This window comes from Aethalodelphis obliquidens, unplaced genomic scaffold (genome assembly GCF_003676395.1).
Source record: "Aethalodelphis obliquidens isolate GAN/ISIS:26980383/991018 unplaced genomic scaffold, ASM367639v1 scaffold19, whole genome shotgun sequence".
Lineage (NCBI taxonomy): Eukaryota > Metazoa > Chordata > Mammalia > Artiodactyla > Delphinidae > Aethalodelphis > Aethalodelphis obliquidens.
In genome coordinates this window covers 9,581,663-9,604,650 of record NW_020837963.1, presented here as the reverse complement: position 1 = coordinate 9,604,650, position 22,988 = coordinate 9,581,663, and positions in this window count along the sequence as shown.

Here is a 22,988-nt window from a genome sequence, read left to right as displayed (position 1 = left end):
ATTGAGGACAATGTTGGCTGTGGGCTTGTCATATATGGCCTTTATTTTGTTGAGGAAAGTTCCCTCTATGCCTACTTTCTGGAGGGTTTTTATCATAAATGGGTGTTGAAATTTGTCAAAAGCTTTCTCTGCATCTATTGAGGTGATCATACGGTTTTTATCCTCCAATATGTTAATATAGTGTAACAGATAGATTGATTTGCATATATTGAAGAATTCTTGCATTCCTGGGATAAACCCCACTTGATCATGGTGTATGATTCTTTTCATGTGCTATTGGATTCTGTTTGCTATTATTGAGGATTTTTGTAACTATGCTCATCAGCAATTTTGGCCTGTAGTTTTCTTTCTTTGTGAAATCTTTGTCTGGTTTTGGTATCAGGGTGATGGTGGCCTCGTAGAATGTGTTTTGGAGTGTTCCTCCCTCTGCTATATTTTGGAAGAGTTTGAGAAGGATTGGTGTTAGCTCTTCTCTAAATGTTTGGTAAAATTTGCCTGTGAAGCCATCTGGTCCTGGGCTTTTGTTTCTTGGAAGATTTTTCATTACAGTTTCAATTTCAGTGCTTGTGATTAGTCTGTTCATATTTTCTATTTCTTCCCAGTTCAGTCTCGGAAGGTTGTGCATTTCTAAGAATTTGTCCATTTCTTCCAGGTTGTCCATTTTATTGACATACAGGTGCTTGTAGTAATCTCTCATGATCCTTTGTATTTCTGCAGTGTCAGTTGTTACTTCTCCTTTTTTATTTCTAATTCTATTGGTTTGAGTCTTCTCCCTTTTATTCTTGATGAGCCTGGCTAATGGTTTATCAATTTTGTGTATCTTCTCAAAGAACCAGCTTTTAGTTTTATTGATCTTTGCTATCGTTTCCTTCTTTTTTTCCTCTTTATTTCTGATTTGATTTTTATGATTTCTTTCCTTCTGCTAACTTTGGGGTTTTTTTGTTCTTCTTTTGCTAATTCCTTTAGGTGTAAGGTTAGGTTGTTTATTTGAGATGTTTCTTATTTCTTAAGGTAGGATTGTATTGCTATAAACTTCCCTCTTAGAACTGCTTTTGCTGCATCCCATAGGTTTTGGGTCATCGTGTTTTCATTGTCATTTGTTTCTAGGTTTTTTTTTGCTGTATGCCTGCCTCTCACTGTTGTGGCCTCTCCCGTTGCAGAGCACAGGCTCCAGACACACAGGCTCGGCGGCCATGGCTCATGGGCCTAGCCGCTCTGTGGCACGTGGGACCTTCTGGGACTGGGGCACAAACCCGTGTCCCCTGCATCGGCAGGTGGACTCTCAACCACTGCGCCACCAGGGAATCCCTAGGTATTTTTTGGTTTCCTTTTTGATCTCTTCAGTGATCTCTTGGTTAGTAGGTAGTGTATTGTTTAGCCTCCATGTGTTTGTATTTTTTACAGGTTTTTTCCTGTAATTGATATGTAGTCTCCTAGCGTTGTGGTCAGAAAAGATACTTGATACATTTTCAGTTTTCTTAAATTTACCAAGCATTGATTTGTGACGCAGGATATGATCTATACTGGAGAATGTTCCATAAGCACTTTGGAAGAATGTGTATTCTGTTGTTTTTGGATGGAATGTCCTATTAATATCAATTAAGTGCATCTTTTTTAATCTATCATTTAAAGCTTGTGTTTCCTTATTTATTTTCATTTTGCATGATCTGTCCATTGGTGAAAGTGGGGTGTTAAAGTCCCTACTATAATTGTGTTACTGTCAATTTCCCCTTTAATGGCTGCTAGTATTTGCCTTATGTATTGACGTGCTCCTATGTTGGGTGTGTAAATATTTACAATTGTTATATCTTCTTAGGTTGATCACTTGATCATTACATAGTGTCCTTCTTTGTCTCTTGTAATAGTCTTTGTTTTAAAGTCTGTTTTGTCTGATATGAGAATTGCTACTCCAGCTTTCTCTTTATTTCCATATGCATGGAATATCTTTTTCCGTCCTCTCACTTTCAGTCCGTATGTGTCTCTAGGTCTGATGTGGGTCTCTTGTAGACAGCATATATATGGGTCTTGCTTTTGTATCCATTCAGCCAGTCTGTGTCTTTTGGTTGGAGCTTTTAATCCATTTACATTTAAGGTAATTATTGATATGTATGTTCCTATTACCATTTTCTTAATTGTTTTGGATTTTTTATTGTAGGTCTTTTCCTTCTTTTGTGTTTTCTGCCTAGAGAAGTTCCTTTAGCATTTGTTGTAAAGCTGGTTTGGTGGTATTGAATTCTCTTAGCTTTTGCTTGTCTGTAAAGGTTTTAATTTCTCCGTCTAATCTAAATCATATCCTTGCTGGGTAGAGTAATCTTAGTTGTAGGTTTTTCTCCTTCATCACTTTAAATATATCCTCACACTCCCTTCTGGCTTGCAGAGTTTCTGCTGAAAGATCAGCTGTTAACCTTATAGAGATTCCCTTTTATGTTATTTGTTGTTTTTCCCTTGCTGCTTTTAATATGTTTTCTTTGTATTTAATTTTTGATAGTTTGATTAATATGTGTCTTGGCATGTTTCCCCTTGGATTTATCCTGTTTGGGACGCTCTGTGCTTCCTGTACTTGATTAACTATTTCCTTTCCCATATTAGTGAAGTTTTCAACTATAATCTCTTGAAATACTTTCTCACTCCCTTTCTTTTTCTCTTCCTCTTCTGGGACCCCTATAATTCAAATATTGGTGCATTTAATGTTGTCCCAGAGATCTCTGAGACTGTCCACTATTCTTTTCATTCTTTTTTCTTTATTCTGCTCTGCAGTAGTTATTTCCACTATTTTATCTTCCAGGTCACTTATCTGTTCTTCAGCCTCAGTTATTCTGCTATTGATCCCTTGTAGAGAATTTTTAATTTCATTTATTTTTTTGTTCATCACTGTTTTTTGCTCTTTAGTTATTCTAGGTCCTTGTTAAATGTTTATTGTATTTTCTCTATTCTATTTCCAAGATTTTGGATCATCTTTACTCTCGTTATTCTGAATTCTTTTTCAGGTAGACTGCCTATTTCCCCTTCATTTGTTAGGTCTCGTGGGGTTTTGCCTTGCTCCTTCATCTACTATATTTTTCTCTTCTCATTATGCTTAACTTACTGTGTTTGGGGTCTCCTTTTCATAGGCTGCAGGTTCGTAGTTCCCATTGTTTTTGGTGTCTGTCCCCAGTGGCTATGGTTGGTTCAGTGGATTGTGTAGGCTTCCTGGTGGAGGGGACTAGTGCTTGTGTTCTGGTGGATGAGGCTGTATCTTGTCTTTCTGGTGAGCAGGTACATGTCTGGTGGTGTGTTTTGGGGTGTCTGTGACCTTATTATGATTTTCGACAGCCTCTGTCCTAATGGATAGGGTTGTGTTCCTGTCTTGCTAGTTGTTTGGCATAGGGTTTCCAGCACTGTAGCTTGCTGGTCCTTGAGTGGAACTTGCTCTTGACATTGAGATGCAGGTCTCTGAGAGATTTTCACCATTTGATATTACGTGGAGCTGGGAGGTCTCTTGTGGTCCAGTGTCCTGAACTTGGCACCCCCACCTCAAAGGCACAGCCCTGACATCTGGCTGGAGCACCAAGAGCCTGTTATCCACATGGCTCAGAATAAAAGGGAGAAGAAAAAGAAAGAAAATAAAATAAGTTATAAAAATAAAAAATAATTAGTAAAAAAATATTTTTAAGTGATTAAAAAAAAGAAAAAGTAAGAAATGAGGAAAAAAAGCAACCAAACCAAAAAACAATTTCACCAAAACAACTGCTAAAAACTGTACTAAAAAAAAAAAGAAAAGCAAAAAAACGGACAGACAGAACCCTAGGGCAAATGGTAAAAGCAAAGCTATAGAGACAAATTCACATGCAGAGGCATACACATACACACCACAAAAAGAGAAAAAGTGAAAAAAAAAATACATATCATTGCTGCCAACGTCCACCTTCTCAATTTGGGATGATCTGTTGTCTTTTAAGGTATTCCATAGATGCAGGGTACATCAAGTTGATTGTGGAGATTTAATCCGCTGCTCCTGAGGCTGGTGGGAAAATTTCCCTTTCTCTTCTTTGTTCGCACAGCTCCCGGGGTTCAGCTTTGGATTTGGCCCCACCTCTGCGTGTAGGTCACCTGAGGGCATCTGTTCCCCACCCAGACAGCGCAGGGTTAAAGGAGCCGCTGATTCGGGGGATCTGGCTCACTCAGGTCAGTGGGAGGGAGGGGTACGGAGTCCGGGGCGAGCATGCGGCAGCAGAGGCCGCCATGACATTGCACCAGCCTGAGGTGCACTGTGCATTCATTCTCCTGGGGAACTTGTCCCTGGATCATGGGACCCTGGCAGTGGTGGGCTGCACAGGCTCCCAGGAGGGGAGGTGTGGATAGTGACCTGTGCTCGCACACAGGCTTCTTGCACACAGCAGCAGCCTTAGCATCTTATGCCCGTCTCTGGAGCTCCTTTAAGCAGTGCTCTTAATCCCCTCTCCTCGCGCACCAGGAAACAGAGGCAAGAAATAGTCTCTTGTCTCTTCAGCAGTTCCAGACTTTTTCTCAGACTCCCTCCCGGCTAGCTGTGGTGCACTAGACACCTTCAGGCCGTGTTCACACTGCCAACCGCAGTCCTCTCCCTGTGGTCTGACCTCCAAAGCCAGAGCCTCAGCTCCCAGCCCCCACACGCCCCCATGGGTGAGCAGACGAGCCTCTAGGGCTGATGAGTGCTGGTCGGTACCGATCCTCTGTGCGGGAATCTCTCCGCTTTGCCCTCCGCACCCCTGTTGCTGTGCTCTCCTCCATGGCTCCGAAGCTTCCCCCCTCCGCCACCTGCAGTCTCCGCCCTCGAAGGGGCTTCTAGTGTGTGGAAACCTTTCCTCCTTCACAGCTCCCTCCCACTGGTGCAGGTACCATCCCTATTCTTTGTCTCTATTTTTTCTTTTTTCTTTTACCCTACCCAGGTACGTGGAGAGTTTCTTGCCTTTTGGGGGTTCTGAATTCTTCTGCCAGCATTCTGTAGGTGTTCTGTAGGAGTTGTTCCATGTGTACATGTATTTCTGATGTATTTGTGGGGAGGAAGGTGATCTCTGCGTCTAACTCTTCCCCCATCTTGAAGCTCCTCTGGTACTGGTAGTTCTTAAACCCATTCCAATAATTCATCAAGAAGAAGTCATCACTGTCTTTTCCCCTTCTTTACTGCTCCTGTCACTACACGCATTGGAATTGACTGCAAACTACAACACTCCATTCAGCGAATCAATGATTCTTTCTACACAATGGCCCTGGTAATCTCAAAATGTTAAGAACATTTAAAATATTCATGTGCCTTCTCCAAAAACTAGTAACACTCTTCTGTTGAGCTACTGCAAATTTCCTTTTTTCAAAGTGTAGTTGATTTAAAATATTATATTAGTTTCAGGTATACAACATAGTGGTTTGATATTTTTATAGATTACACATCATACAAAGTTATAATATCATTGACTATATTCCCTGTGCCATACATTACATCCCTGTGACATTTTATAATTGGTAGTTTGTACCTTGTAAACCCCTTCATCTATTTCACCCATCCCCCCCATCCCCCTGCAGCTCCCTCCCCTCTGGTAACCTCTGGTTTGTTCTCTATACCTGTGGATCTATTTCTGTTTTGATATTTGTTCATTTTGGTTTTTTCGGTTCCTACTGAAAATTTCTGAGTAAAGAATTGAAAGGTTGAAAATGGTGTTGGGTTCATTTGAATATCTAAAGGGTAACCTCCAGGATACATGTCTGAAAACAAATATTCTCTGAGATTTGCCGAGTAAAGAAGTATAAATTAACATTTATTTGCTGTGAGACAAAGAGAGAGAAAATGACTTTTCAGGGCCCAAGTCAACAACAAAGGCCTTGTGACTACAGTAAAGTATAGCATCTAAATTGAAGATTTTTATAGAGGATTTTAATAATTTAGAACTAATTTTTGATGTATATATGAAAGAGGAAGACCAGATAAATTATAATACGAAGGCAGTAAGAATCAAATTAAATGGAAGAATACATAACATTTCTTTAAAAATACCATTATGCTTGTTTGTAGTATTATATAATATGTTCCTAACTGTATAAAACTATGATAGTTAATAAAAATAATAATGCACACAATCAAAACTGACTTAATTCAGTATTCTCTTTAAGAATAATAAATATTATTTGCTAAGTAGCTCAGGTAGTTTAAAATACAAGTTCAGAAAGTTTAGGTTCTGTTAAAAAAAAAAAGGCAAAACCAATACAAACACTTTTTATTCTTAGTATCCTGTGGCTAGCAGAATACCTTTGTGATCAAGCCACAGTGATGTCAAGACAAATGTCAGGGTTGGCTCTACGAAAGAAGTTTGAGAACCAAGAGAACTAAATCGAGGCCAGAAAATCAGTGTCTACATGCTAAAGCTGATTTTCTGGAATACGTACTAGGAGGAGATCAACAAAACACACAAGGACGCTTGTTTTATGGGGCCAGTGGGGCAGTGGTTAGAAGTTGTGATGTCAGTTTATCCAGCCCTTCCTACTTGGATGGTTTTCTCCCACTGCTCATTCAAACCCTCCAGCCAGCTGAAGTCCTGACCAGATTGTGTCACCAGGAAGGTCTGCGTTGTGACTTTCATGAACCTCTTCTTCCATAAAAAAAAAAATTAAAAATTATATTTCATGAATGCATGTTCTAACTATGTTTGAATGGATTCTGTGTTCACCTATTTGGCATCCATTCATCACAGAGTCAATATTATATTAACTGTATTTTCTTATTTTCTGTATTCTTGATGCTCTGGCATTTGGAAGCCTTACAGACCGAGGGAGAGACTGCACCTCCCAGGGCTGGCTGATTCCTAAAAGTAACAACTTGCCCAGAGAGCATGCCTTTCAAATGCAAGCCAACCAATTCTGAGTCTCTACACCCAACCACCTCCTTATCTCTCATACACCAAGACCATATTTTCCTTGTCCTAAATCATCCCAGGGCCAGGTGTCAGGCAACCAGAGACCACTCTTACGGCCCAAAGCCTTCAGGAATTATTCAGACAAGCCAATCCTAAACTGTTCACTCTGCCCTGACTTGCCTTTCCCATAGAAACCCCAATAAAGGCTGTGGCCTAGGCTTTCACCTTGCTCCTTTCTGCTTCCTGTCCAACACTGATGCTTTATACTGTGATCCTGCATGGTACACGGTGACCCCTCTCTGGGACCTGTGACTATAATCAACTTTTCCCAAGCCCCATTCTCATTTCCTCCTGTGGCCATGCTGTCGGTCTTTAGTCAACATTTATATTCTTAGAACACTGAGTTGGCACAAAGACAAATGTATTGATATTACACATTAAAAATTTTATAACCAGTATATATTTTTCTCCTATGAAAAGAAGTTTTAGAGTTTTGTAGGCTCCCAAGAGTATCATGAGCCCTTGACACTGGGTCTACAGTGCTTAGTAGGTAAGTTGGCCCTGCAGCCAGGGTCTGCCTGCCTGCTCTGGCTGACAGCCTTGAAAAGCTCTTGAAAAACTGAGTTAGAAATAGACAGTGGTCAGTGCATATATAATAAGTAGAACTCTGACCCACAGTCTCTGCAGCAACCCTCACAGGAAGCCAGTCACAACCTCTTCAGCAATTGGTCTGGAATGGTCAAGACTTGGTCAATGACTATCAGCTTCCCTATTTTTTTACCCTTGTTTCCAATTCCAAACCAACCAGAGAAAGCTAAATATGTTCCCCAAACCAATCACATAAGATGCCCCACTTCTAGTTAGCCTGCTTCCAACAACTCCAGCACTGCCGTGCCAATGACTTCAATCACAGTATATCTAAAAGCTTCTCTTTCTTCCACTATAATGCTTTCCCACTGCTTTGCCTGCCTTTGAGTTTCTGTCAAATACAAGTTATGGTGATTCTGTTTGTTTTCATTTGGGTGGTCTCTGTTTATTTCCATACATCCCATTTTTCTTGGGGTTTTTAGTTAGGAGGCTTCCTTCTCGCTAAATGCCACCTATCCTGTACATCTTCTAAGGAAGTAGTTCATAATGTGCTTTCCAAGATAACAAGCAGATAATCTGATGAGTTAATCTATACGCATATAAGACTCATAAATGCCTTTGCTTCTTTCTCAGATAGAATGCTTATATTGAAACCAGAAACTCTTGAATCTCATTTTCTAAAGCTTTTATTTATCCCAAGGAAAGATGAATAAGCTAGTGAATAGAGTTAAATGTAGGTGGCAGCCACAGCACCAGCATCACCGGGGATCATGTTAGAAGTGCACATTTTGGGGACCCACCCCAGACCTACTCCAGTGATCCTGATGCAATCTGAAGTTTGAGAACCATTGCTCTAAACTATTTTATTGAACTTCCCAAAACCTTTTTTTAAGGTTCTGAAGCCATGGGATAGTTTGATTGATATTTCTGTGCTATTTAAAAAAAAAATCATGCCATCTCATCAGTGCTGCCCAGTCATCCTTGAACCAAGCTCTTATTTACCAGAGGCCCTTTCATCCTTAATATAACTGTCTCCTTGGGGGTGGTATCTCACTAGTTCTCTGAGCATACACAGAAAAATGCCTGAGTCCTAGACTAAACACAGCTTACACTTGAGTTGGCTCCTCTGATATATGTATTCATAGAAGCAAACGTGTATGTGAAGACGCTTTAAAAGCATAAAGCATTATAAGAACAATATAGTAGTAATCCATCATTATTATGATTACTATAATCTTGGTGTGAGGACAGACTTTAAGATGGGCCCCACAATCTTCACTTCCTGATATTCATGCGCTTGTATAATCCTCTCCTTTGTGAGAGTACAATATCAAAGATGATGGCATGTCTTTCCCATGATGGTTACATTATTTAAGACTCTATCTTGCTAAAAGACCCACTAGATCAATCTCCCTTCACTGGCTTTGAAGAAGCAAGTTACACATAGGTGTTCTATTGTAATCATTGTTACCTGCTTATGATGTGTGCACTTTCTCTCTGATGATATACTGCAATAAAATATTTTAAAATAAAACAGTGGTAAACATACTAACAGAAAGCAGTGATTATCAGACATTAGAGCAGGGCTTCTAATATAGAAGACTTAGATCAAAACACATCGATACAATAAAAGGAACTTAGAGCAAACAAAGACAATGCAGTGAACAGAAGAAAATCGCAACAAAACTCCATCAGTACGTTAGGAGGCAAAGTAGTATACAGCATTCACAAAATCGCTTGAAAATCACCTGCTGAATTAAGGAAATCTTAAAATCTGTGTTTTTATTTATAATTAATAGAGTTATATCAGAATAGTTCCTCTCTTTTTTATTACTCCACTTGCACCAAATACAATGCACTTGTAAAGCTGAAATTAAACATATTCAATAAGAATCTTGAATAATAGTGATGTTCTTTAGGTCATGATTTAAATTATATGTGATTCACATAGATCCCTAGAATCGTTTTTTCTCTGGTCCCTAATAGATAATAAAATGATATACATAAAATATGAGTAAGTTAATGCGTCTGGTATGTGAAGTTGTATATTAGGTATTCTATCAGGATCCTCGTGAATAATTTTTAAAGAGATTTCTTTCTCAAAGCTTCTGGGAACTTGGGGGGAAAGGATAGAGGCTTAAACTGCAAACAGGGAGATTTAAATTAGTTACGAAGATAAATGCCTAGATGAGAGAATGATTTAACACAGAAGTGGGGTTTTTGAGGAACTATCTTTTCTGATTTAAATAATGCTGTTCCAGAGGCTGGCGATTTCTTTATTCTGTTCCTCACTCTCTAACCCACCCTTTTGAGTCCTCCCAATACTAACCCAACTCATTCGCTAATATTCTGGATGCCATCACCATATCCTCTCCCATCTTTTTATGCAAAGAAATGGTTCAAAACTCTGGTTTCTGTTACTGGCAGACGACATTGCTTGAGAACTTTTGAAACATATTCTTGGAATGGTTTAAGACCAAAGTCTGACAGTCGTATGACCAGCCAACGTCTTAGGGTCTCTCCTACCCAGGCAATCCCAGGCCATGGTTTTTTGGTTTTGTTTTGTTTTTAAAAAGAAGCCCTCAGAAGAGGGAAGACCCTTTTGTTGTCTAGATTCATGTAATTTTGCCATTTGCCATCTGGTGGATTTACACTGTAATTGCAACCATTAGACACATTTACTAGTGGACAGAGCTACAGACAATTTCACCATAGACTTTGAAAGAGGAAGTCTTGTGATTTTGATGAAACGGAAGCAGACATACGTAGTTGTCTCCCCGTATCTGTATCTACCTGCTGTATCTACCTGCTTTCCTATATAAGAAACTTAAGAACATCTAAGGAGAATCCTAATTAATGTTGACAGCACATATTTATGATTCCAAGAGTCCTAAAGGAAATCTTAAAAAACTGAAGCAGACAGATGTTACTATATAACTAGATGTTATGTAGGCATTGATGTCTGATTGTGTGTGTGTGTGTGTGCGCGCACATGTGTGCAATGGATATTTTTGCATCAAGAAAACCTAGCTTGAGAAAGTGTTCTGGGGCAAATTGAATAATGAGCATAACCAAGAATATCCCCTTATGGTTCCAAAAATGAATATTCATGTCAAAATCCCTGCTACCTGAGTTACGACTCTGACATATTTAGTAAGACACAGACATTATCTGTTTCTCAGCAGGGGCTCCTGAAAAGCCTAAGTTATGGTTAAAAAGGAAGCTTAGCTAACCTGGGCCTATGCCTTAGAAATTCATGGATTAAAAGCAATCTTTTGTTTCCCCTTATTAACTGAGGTGTAATGTCATAGAAATAGTCTAGGCCGTTTGAATACAGTAAATTAGAAATCCCCATGATCTCCTGATGTCTTATAATTTTAAGGCTCTGTTCATGGGGCTTCATGACTATATACAGAGTGAAAAATGTAGCTTTGAAGCCTGGAATTCCTCTGGGCTTCTTCAAAATGATTCCTTCTTTTAACCTGTGAAGAATCCCTCATTAAAGGGGCCATCCTTCAACACCACCTGCAGTGCCTAAAATTCCACCATTTTCAGTTTAAAACATTTAGTTTGTCTGGGAGGATGTAATATGTGCCTTAGAAGCAGGGAGGGAAGGGAGAAACATTAAAGATAAACTTGCTAATTTGTTCTTTAACTTGCAAATGAATAGTTATGATGGTGAAATGCCCCATGAGCATGAGATCATGGGTGGTACCTCCCATTTGCATGCTCAAATATTGCTACCTACATAGGCTAATATTGGTTTTTACATCTGAAAAATAATTTATGCCTGAATTACATTTCTTGTTGTTAATGTTTTGTTCCAAGAAATATGTATTTTCATTTGTTGAAGAGAATGATTTTAAGAGGAAGAATTGACAAATGTGCATGATTTTTGGGTGGTGCCCAAAGTGTCTGTCTTTGACATTGCCTCTGAATTAATGCATTATTCAGTCCTGCTGTCTCCAGAGACACTTGACTCTTCATTTTCCAGGCCAGTACTTGTGGCCCACAGGGATGAATGTGCTAGTGATTGAATGCATCAGTTTCTATCATACGTTTTGCTCTGGAATTACGTTTATTGTCCAACTTCGGCTTGTATCTGAAAATTAATCTTTATTTTTCTGGGAAATGGGACCCTGTATAGTTTTGTCTGCTCAGAGCACCTGCCACCTTCTGAGACAAAGAGAGTATTTTTTTTTTAACATCTTTATTGGAGGATAATTGCTTTACAATGGTGTGTTAGTTTCTGCTGTATAACAAAATGAATCAGCTATACATATACATATATCCCCATATCTCCTCCCTCTTGCATCTCCCTCCCACCCTCCCTATCCCACCCCTATAGGTGGTCACAAAGCACCAAGCTGATCTCCCTGTGCTATGCGGCTGCTTCCCACTAGCTAGCTATTTTACGTTTGGTAGTGTATATATGTCCATGCCACTCTCTCACTTCGTCCCAGCTTACCATTCCCCCTCCCCGTGTCCTCATTCTCTACGTCTGCGTCTTTATTCCTGTCCTGCCCTTAGGTTCTTCAGAAACATTTTTTTCTTTTTTAGATTCCATATATATATGTTAGCATACAGTATTTGTTTTTCTCTTTCTGACTTACTTCACTTTGTATGACAGACTCTAGGTCCATCATCTCACTATAAATAACTCAGTTTCTTTTCTTTTTATGGCTGAGTAATATTCCATTGTATATATGTGCCACAACTTCTTTATCCATTGATCTGTTGATGGACACTTAGGTTGCCTCCATGTCCTGGCTATTGTAAATAGAACTGCAATCAACATTGTGGTACATGACTCCATTTGAATTATGGTTTTCTCGGGGTATATGCCCAGTAGTGGGATTGCTCCATAGTGGCTGTACCAATTCACATTCCCACCAACAGTGCAAGAGGGTTCCTTTCCTCCACACCCTCTCCAGCATTTATTGTTTGTAGATTTTTGGATAATGGCCATTGTAACTGGTGTGAGGTGATACCTCACTGTAGTTTTGATTTGCATTTCTCTAATGATTAGTGATGTTGAGCATCCTTTCATGTGTTTGTTGGCAATCTGTATATCTTCTTTAGAGAATTGTCTATTTAGGTCTTCTGCCCATTTTTAGATTGGGTGGTTTGTTTCTTTGATATTGAGCTGCATGAGCTGCTTGTAAATTTTGGAGATTAATCCTTTGTCAGTTGCTTCATTTGCAAACATTTTCCCCCATTCTGAGGGTTGTCTTTTCATGTGGTTTATGTTCTCCTTTGCTGTGCAAAAGCTGTTAAGTTTCATTAGGTCCCATTTGTTTATTTTTGTTTTTATTTCCATTACTCTAGGAGGTGGGTCAAAAAGGATCTTGCTGTGATTTATGTCATAGAGTGTTCTGCCTATGTTTTCCTCTAAGAGTTTTATAGTGTCTGGTCTTACATTTAGGTCTTTAATATATTTTGAGTTTATTTTTGTATATGGTGTTAGAGAGTGTTCTAATTTCATTCTTTTACATGTAGCTGTCCAGTTTTCCCAGCACCACTTATTGAAGAGGCTGTCTTTTCGCCATTGTATATTCTTGTCTCCTTTATGAAAAATAAGGTGACCATATGTGCGTGGGTTTATCTCTGGGCTTTCTATCCTGTTCCATTGATCTGTATTTCTGTTTTTGTGCCAGTACCACACTGTCTTGATTACTGTAGCTTTGTAGTATAGTCTGAAGTCTGGGAGCCTGAGTCCTCCAGGTCCATGTTTCTTTCTCATGATTGCTTGGGATATTCAGGGTCTTTTATGTTTCCATACAAAGCATGAAATTTTTTGTTCTAGTTCTGTGAAAAATGCCATTGGTACTTTGATAGGGATTGCATTGAATATGTAGATAGCTTAGGGTAGTATAGTCATTTTCACAATGTTGATTCTTCCAATCCAAGAACATGGTATATCTCTGCATCTGTTTGTATCATGTTTAATTTCTTTCTTCAGTGTCTTCTAGTTTTCTGCATAAAGATCTTTTGTCTCCTTAGGTGGGTTTATTCCTAGGTATTTTATTCTTTTTGTTGCAGTGGTAAATGGGACTGTTTCCTTAATTTTCCATACAGATATTTCATCATTAGTGTATAAGAATGCCAGAGATTTCTGTGCATTAATCTTGTATCCTGCTACTTTACCAAATTCATTGATTAGCTCTAGTAGTTTTCTGGTAGCATCTTTAGGATTCTCTATGTATAGTACCATATCATCTTCAAAAAGTGACAGCTTTACTTCTTGTTTTCCGATTTGGATTCTTTTTATTTCTTTTTCTTCTCTGATTGCTGTGGCTAAAACTTCCAAAACTGTGTTGAATAATATTGGTGAGAGTGGACAACCTTGTCTTGTTCCTGATCTTAGAGGAAATTGTTTTAGTTTTTCACCATTGAGAATGATATTGGCTGTAGGTTTGTCATATATACCCTTTATTATGTTGAGGTAAGTTCCCTCTATGCCTACTTTCTGGAGGGTTTTTGTCATAAATGGGTGTTGAAATTTTTTTTTTTTTTTTTTTGCGGTACTCAGGCCTCTCACTGTTGTGGCCTCTCCCCTGCGGAGCACAGGCTCCGGACGCACAGGCTCAGCGGCCACGGCTCACGGGCCCAGCCACTCCGCAGCTTGTGGGATCCTCCCAGACCGGGGCACAAACCCGTGTCCCCTGCATTGGCAGACAGACTCTCAACCACTGCGCCACCAGGGAAGCCCAATGGGTGTTGAATTTTGTCAAAAGCTCTTTCTGCATCTGTTGAGATGATCATATTTTTTTTCTCCTTCAATTTGTTAATATGGCTTATGACATTGATTGATTTGCATATATTGAAGAATCCTTGCATATCTGGGATAAATCCCAGTTCATCATGGTGTATGACCCTTTTAATGTGCTGTTGGATTTTGTTTGCTAGTATTTTGTTGAGGATTTTTGCATCTATGTTCATCAGTGATATTGGCCTGTATGTAGTTTTCCTTCTTTGTGGCACCTTTGTCTGGTTTTGGTATCAGAGTGATGGTGGCCTCATAGAATGAGTTTGGGAGTGTTCCTCCCTCTGCTGTTTCTTGGAAGAGTTTGAGAAGGATAGGTGTTAGCTCTTCTCTCAGTGTTTAATAGAATTCACCTGTGAAGCTATCTGGTCCTGGGCTTTTGTTTGTTGGAAGATTTTTCATCAGAATTTCAATGTCAGTGCTTGTGATTGGTCTGTTTATGTTTTCCGTTTCTTCCTGGTTCAGTCTCGGAAGGTTGTGCATTTCTAAGAATTTGTCCATTTCTTCCAGGTTGTCCATTTTTTTGGCATACAGATGCTTGTAGTAATATCTCATGATTCTTTGTATTTCTGCAGTGTTAGTTGTTACTTCCCCTTTTTCATTTCTAATTCTATTGATTTGCGTCGTCTCCCTTTTTTTTCTTGATGAGTCTGGCTAATGGTTTATCAATTTTGTTTATCTTCTCCAAGAACCAGCTTTTAGTTTTATTGATCTTTGCTATTGTTTCCTTTATTTCTTTTTATTTATTTCTGGTCTGATCTTTATGATTTCTGTCCTTCTGCTAACTTTGGGGTTTTTTTTGTTCTTCTTTCTCTAATTGCTTTTCGTGTAAGGTTAGGTTTTTTATTTGAAATATTTGTTGTTTCTTGAGGTAGGATTGTATTGCCATAAACTTCCCTCTTAGAACTGCTTTTGCTGCATCCCATAGGTTTTGGGGCATCATGTTTTCATTGTCATTTGTTTCTAGGTTGTTTTTTTTTGTTTTTTGTTTTTCCAGTACATGGGCTTCTCACTGTTGTGGCCTCTCCCATTGCGGAGCGCTGGCTCAGCGGCCATGGTTCATGGGCCTAGCCGCTCCGCAGCATGTGGGATCTTCTCCGACCGGGATGTTAACCCATATCCCCTGCATTGGCAGGCGGACTCTCAACCACTGTGCCACCAGGGAAGCCTTCTAGGTATTTTTTGATTTCCTCTTTGATTTCTTCAGTGATCTCTTGGTTATTTAGTAGTGTATTCTTTAGGGTCAATGTGTTTGTATTTTTTACATTTTTCTTTCCTGTAATTGATGCCTAGTCTCATACTGTTGTGGTTGGAGAAGATACTTGATGTGATTTCAATTTTCTTAAATTTACTAAGGCTTCATTTGTGACCCAAGATATGATCTACACTGGAGAATGTTCCATGAGCACTAGAGAAGAAAATGTATTCTGTTGTTTTTGGATGGAATGTCTTATAAACATCAATTAAGTCCATCTTTTTTAATGTAACATTTAAAGCTTTTGTTTCCTTATTTTATTTTCATTTTTCATAACATGTCCATTGGTGAAAGTGGGGTGTTATTAAAGTTCCCTACTTTGATTGTATTACTGTCAGTTTCCCCTTTTATGGCTGTTAGTATTTGCCTTATGTATTGAGGTGCTCCTATGTTGGGTGCATAAATATTTACAATTGTTATATCTTCTTCTTGTATTGATCCCTTGATCATTATGTAGTATCCTTCTTTGTCTCTTATAATAGTCTTTATTTTAAAGTCTGTTTTTTCTGATATGAGAATTGCTACTCCAGGTTTCTTTTGATTTCCATTTGCATGGAATATCTTTTTCCATCCTCTCATTTTCATTCTGCATATGTCCCTAGGTCTGAAGTGGGTCTCTTGTAGACAGCATATATATGGGTCTTGTTTTTGTATCCATTCAGCCAATCTGTGTCTTTCGGTGGGAGCTTTTAATCCATTTACATTTAAGGTAATTATTGATATGTATGTTCCTTTTACCATTTTCTTAATTGTTTTGGGTTTGTTATTGTAAGTCTTTTCCTTCTTTTGTGTTTCCTGCCCAGAGAAGTTCCTTTAGCATTTGTTTTAAAGCTGGTTTGGTGGTGCTGAACTCTCTTAGCTTATGTTTGTCTGTGGAGGTTTTAATTTCTCCGTCGACTCTGAATGAGATCCTTGCTGGTTAGAGTAATCTTGGTTGTAGGTTTTTCCCTTTCATCACTTTAAATGTGTCATGCGATTCCCATCTGGCTTGCAGAGTTTCTGCGAAAGATCAGTTGTTAACCTTATGTGGATTCCCTTGTATTTTATTTGTTGTTTTTCCCTTGATGCTTTAATATTTTTTCTTTGTATTTTTGATAGTTTGATTAATATGTGTCTTGGTGTGTTTCTCATTGGATTTATCCTGTATGGGACTCTCTGTGTGTCCTGTACTTGACTGGCTATTTCCTTTCCCATATATGGAAGTTTTCAATCATAATCTCTTCAAATATTTTCTCAGACCCTTTCCTTTTCTCTTCTTCTTCTGGGACCCTTATAATTTCAATGTTGGTGCATTTAGTATTGTCCCAGAGGGCTCTGAGATTGTCTTCAATTCTTTTAATTTTTTCTTCTTTATTCTGCTCTGTGGTACTTATTTCCATTATTTTATCTTCCAGGTCATTTATCCGTTCTTCTGCCTCAGTTATTCTGCTATTGTTTCCGTCTAGAAAATTTTTAATTTCATTTATTTTGTTGTTCATCATTGTTTGTTTGCTCTTTAGTTCTTCTAGGTCCTTGTTAAACGTTTCTTGTATTTTCTCGATTCTATTTCCAAGATTTTGCATCATCTTTACTATCATTATTCTGAATTCTTTTTCAGGTAGGCTGCCTATTTCCTCTTAATTTTTTGGTCCAATGGGTTTTTACCTTGCTCCTTCATCTGCTGTGTGTTTCTCTGTCTTCTCATTTTGCTTTACTTACGGTGTTTGGGCTCTCCTTTTCGCAGTCTGCAGGTTCATAGTTTCCATTGTTTTTGTTGTCTGCCCCCAGTGGCTAAGGTTGGTTCAGTGGGTTGTGTTGGCTTCCTGGTGGAGGGGACTGGTGCCTGTGTTCTGATGGATGAGGCTGGATCTTGTCTTTCTGGTGGTGCACATCTGGTGGTGTGTTTTGGGGTGTCTGTGACCTTATTATGATTTTAGGCAGCCTCTGTGCTAATGGATGTGGTTGTGTTCTTGTCTTGCTAGTTGTTTGGCATAGGGTGTGCAGCACTGTAGCTTGCTGGTCATTGAGTGGAGCTGGATCTTAGTGTTGAGATGGAGATCTCTGGGACAGGTTTCACCATTTGATATTACGTGAAACCAGGAGGTCTCTGGTGGACCAGCATCCTGAGCTCGGCTCTCCCTCCTCAGAGGCACAGGCCTCACATGCACCCGGAGCACCAAAACACTGTCAGCCACACTGCTGCTGATCTAAGGGCATTTCCAAAACGAGCCTGGCTCCAGGGGGAGGAGGGAAGGGCAGGCTCGAGATGTGGCCTGGACGGCAGAACGAACTGGCGGTTCCAGGTGAGGGTGGGCACCCATGGAGGGGTTGGGGAGAGGAGAGGGAGGGTGGCTGCTCCGTGGGATGGTGCAAAGGGTGCCGGGAGTGTCCCAGACTAGGGAGCCAGCGATCAGGAGGAAGTGGGTCCAATAGAGCATTTTTTGAGAAAATACTCCTCTTTCTTATCCTCTACCTCTCAGCCAACCACAGTGAGCAAAATGGCGGCCCCCGTGTTCTTACAGCCTTCATATGAGGCTATAGTTGATGGTGCAAAGATAAGCACGTGGCCCAGTAGGACCAATCATAGCTGATCCCTGGAATGTTTGAGCTTGGGAAGCTGGAGAGAATGTAAATCAGTCCCTCTTTGGTGATGGCCTCTGTGGGAAGTCACGCTTGGGAACTATCAACCACTGTATTCTCTAGCACATGAAGGAAATCAGTTTGCAGCCGGACAGTGTGTGGTTGATCTCTCGAAAAAGCAGAGATGAAAATTTTTCAGGATTTCAGTGGATCTTGAAGTAACTTACTTCCCTGCTGTTACAAAATATACCTCCAATATATTTCATCTATTGTCTTCAGATATATTTTTTCTTCTGTGTAACAATTTGGGTTGATGTCACCTGGAGCTGAGAGTCCCAACTGACACATAGAATTCTCCCCAAGTATGGTGTGTCTCTATTCCAGCAGTTTTCTACACACGTACATTGCACAAAAGTCTCTGCACGTCTATGGCTTTTGACCATAGGTGTACGATCTTCTTGCTTTCTCCCAAGAAGGCTAAAGAAGACATAAGAAAGTTGGCATGAGAGTACAGGCAAAGCAGAAAGGAAGTGGCTACTTAAAACCAGCTTTGAGGACATTGGACAGGACTAGTTTCCTTTGGACTTCCCAAAGCCTAACTGTGCTATGATAATCAGTCCTAGTGTCCCTGCAGGATCTCTTGCCTAAACCTACTTAAGAGTGCAGCTTGTTTCTCAGAATGATTGTGTGTATTCAGTACCTTTAATTATTGAAAGTTTATTTGTATTTGCTCAGTAGGCTTAAGCATAAGCCTTACTAGGATTTGGCTTCTCATCTGATAGAAATGCCACCCAGCTCAGGGGGATCCAGAATAATTCTTATTTGACATCTATGGTGGAATCAAAATGTAGATTCACAGTGAAGCTGTGCAAGTTTTTTATTTATTTGTATTAAAAGCAAATTAAGCCCCAGTTACTCGCTTCAACATTTACAACTAAATACTGTGATTTCATTGTTACTGATGACAACTCAATACCTTCCCAAGGAAAGACTGCATTAGATAAAAAGGATAGTTGACCTTCTCAATATAAACAGTTCACTTAGTGGCAAAGTATATTCTTTAATTAGGAAAAATGCAAGAAAGGAGTCCTGAGAGTCCTGTGCAATGAGGGAATTGACTATTTCTAGGAATTTATAAGAACATCTCATTATAGAAACCATTGTAGAAACAAATGTATCAGGTGAAACAAGTGCATTCACATGTACTTTCTCCACTCACCAAAGGTTGTCCCAAGCTCATGTTTCTCAGCAGCTGCTTGACTGCTTCTTCTGAGAGCCTCTGCAGGGAGCCCCAGGCTTAGAAAGGACAGTGGACCTTGATGTCAACAGATTCTTTGCAGTGAGATTTCTTTCCCAATTATTCTGATAGTTGGAGTCCATTTTGTCCCCGAAACTGTTATCAAACGCAGGTTTGGCTGCCCACTGCTCAAAAGCCAATACTCAAGAGATGAGTGCTGGTAGGAAAGGAAAACTAGCTTTATTCAAGAGGCCAGCAACCTGGGGAGAACATAGACCCATGTCCAAAAACCAACTCCCAGATGCTGATCAGGGGGCAAGAGCTTTCAAAGGGGAGTTTCAGGGGTGCACGGGAGGAGGGAGGGGGCTATGTGCAGAATAGAACAGTTAGCTCTGACAGTCATCTTGAAATTGGTTGTGTGGTGGTCTGATCAGCATCATCTTGTTGGTTTTAAGTACAGTTAATCTTTCATTCCAGGGTTGCTTTGTTCCCATTCCCTTGAGGCCAGTGCTTGGAACTGTGTAAGATGGAACAGCTTATGTCATGGCTATAGTCTGGTCATCGTTCAGTTAACTTCTTCCACCTAGTGGGAGGTTTATTTTTCTTATTTCTTTTTTATTTTTATAATAGATCTTTATTGGAATACAGTTGCTTCACAATACTGTGTTAGTTTCTGTTGCACAACAAAGCAAATCAGCCATATACATACACAGGTCCCCATATCCCCTCCCTCTTGAGCCTCTCTCCCATCCTCCCTATCCCACCCTTCTAGGTCATCGCAAAGCACCAAGCCAACTCCCTGTGCTATGCGGCTGCTTCCCACCAGCCAACTAATTTACATTCAGTAGTGTATGTATATCGATGCTACTCTCACTCCACTCCAGCTTCCCCCTCCCACCCCGTGTCCTCAAGTCCATTTTCTATGTCTGCCTCTTTATGCCTGCCCTGCGACTAGGTTCATCGGTACCATTTTTTTTTTTAGATTCCATATATATGCATTAGCATATGGTATTTGTTTTTCTCTTTCTGACTTACTTTACTCTGTATGACAGTCTCTAGGTCCATCCACCTCACTACAAATAACTCAATTTCATTTCTTTTTATGGCTGAGTAATATTCCATTGTATACATGTGCCACATCTTCTTTATCCATTCATCTGTTGATAGACCTTTAGGTTGGTTCCAGGTCGTGGCTATTGTAAATAGTGCTGCAGTGAATATTGTGGTACATGTCTCTTTTTGAGTTATGGTTTTTTCAGGGTATATGCCCAGTAGTGGGATTGCTAGGTCGTATGGTAGTTCTATTTTTAGTTTTTTAAGGAACCTCCATACTGTTTTCAATATTGGTTGTATCAATTTACATTCCCACCAACAGTGTAGCAGGGTTTCCTTGTCATCAAACCCTTTCCAGCATTTATTGTTTGTAGATTTTTTGATAATGGCCATTCTGACTGGCATGAGGTGATACCTCATTGTAGTTTGGATTTGCATTTCTCTAATCATTAATGATGTTGAGCATTCTTTCATATGTTTGTTGGCAATCTGTATATCTTCTTTGGAGAAATGTCTATTTAGGTCTTCTGCCCATTTTTGGATTGGGTTGTTTGTTTTTTTGATATTGAGCTGCATGAGCTGCTTGGAAATTGTGGAGATTAATCCTTTGTCAATTGCGTCATTTGCAAATATTTTCTCCCATTCAGAGAGTTGTCTTTTTGTCTTGTTTATGGTTTCCTTTACTGTGCATAAGCTTTTAAGTTTCATTAGGTCCCATTTGTTTAATTTGGTTTTTATTTCCATTACTCTAGGAGGTGGGTCAAAAAGGATCTTGCAGTTATTTATGTGATAGAATATTCTGCCTATGTTTTCCTCTACAAGTTTGATAGTGTCTGGCCTTACATTTAAGTCTCTAATCCATTTTGAGTTTATTTTTGTGTATGGTGTTAGGGAGTGTTCTAATTTCATTCTTTTACATGTAGCTGTCCAGTTTTCCCAGCACCACTTATTGAAGAGGTTGTCATTTCTCCACTGTATATTCGTGCCTCCTTTATCAAAGATAAGGTGACCATATGTGTGTGGGCTTATCTCTGGGCTTTCTATCCTGTTCCATTGATGTATATTTCTGTTTTTGTGCCAGTACCATACTGTCTTGATACTGTAGCTTTGTAGTATAGTCTGAAGTGAGGGAGCCTGATTCCTCCAGCTCCATTTTTCTTTCTCAAGATTGCTATGGCTATTCAGGGTCTTTTGTGTTTCCATACAAATTGTGAAAACTTCTGTTCTAGTTCTGTGAAAAATGCCAGTGGTAGTTTGGTAGGGATTGAGTTGAATCTGTAGATTGCTTTGGGTTGTATAGTCATTTTCACAATGTTGATTCTTCCAATCCAAGAACATTGTATATCTCTCCATCTGTTTGTGTCATCTTTAATTTCCTTCATCAATGTCTTATAGTTTTCTGCATACAGATCTTTTGTTTCCTTAGGTAGGTTTATTTCTAGGTATTTTATTCTTTTTATTGCAGTGGTAAATGGGTGTGTTTCCTTAATTTCACTTTCAGATTTATTATCATTAGTGTATAGGAATGCAAGAGATTTCTGTGCATTAATTTTGTATCCTGCTACTTTACCAAAGTTATTGATTAGCTCTAGCAGTTTTCTGGTAGCATCTTTAGGATTCTCTATGTATACTGTCATGTCATCTGAAAACAGTGACAGCTTTACTTCTTTTCCGTTTTGGATTCCTTTTATTTCTTTTTCTATTCTGATTGCTGTGGCTAAAACTTCCAAAATTATGTTGAATAATAGGTTAAGGGTGGGCAACCTTGTCTTGTTCCTGATCTTCGTGGAAATGTTTTCAGTTTTTCTCCATTGAGAATGACGTTGGCTGTCAGTTTGTCACATATGGCCTTTATTATGTTGAGGTAGGTTCTCTCTGTGCCTATTTTCTGGAGGGTTTTTATCATAAATGGGTGTTGAATTTTGTCAAAAGATTTTTCTGCCTCTATTGAGATGATCATATGGTTTTCTTTATTCTTCAGTTTGTTATTATGGTGTATCACGTTGATTGATTTACGTACATTGAAGAATCCTTGCATTCCTGGGATAATCCCCACTTGATCATGGTGTATGATCCTTTTAATGTGCTGTAGGATTCTGTTTGCTAGTATTTTGTTGAGGATTTTTGCATCTATGTTCATCAGTGATATTGGCCTGTAGATTTCTTTTTTTGTGACATCGTTGTCTGGTTTTGTTATCAGGGAGATGGTGGCCTTGTAGAATGAGTTTTTGAGCATCCCCTCTCTGCTATATTTTGGAAGAGTTTGAGAAGGATTGGTGTTACCTCTTCTCTAAAAGTTTGATAGAATTTGCCTGTGTAGCCATCTGGTCCTGGGCTTTTGTTTGTTGGAAGATTTTTCATCACAGTTTCAATTTCAGTGCTTGTGATTGGTCTGTTTATATTTTCTATTTCTTCCTGGTTCAGTCTTGGAAGGTTGTGCATTTCTAAGAATTTGGTGGTTTACAAAAGAGACAACAAATTTTTTCAGGAAGTGGTGGTGTCTTCATTTTCTCCCACCAAGTCACAACTACAGTGATTCTCCTGACTTTATACCCAACATGGAAGTCTTGTGTCCTGAAGGACTTTCAGAGGGCAGAATGTCCCCTGGAATTTTTTTTTTAATATTTTTTTATTGTGGTAAAAGTCACATAATATAAAACATACTAT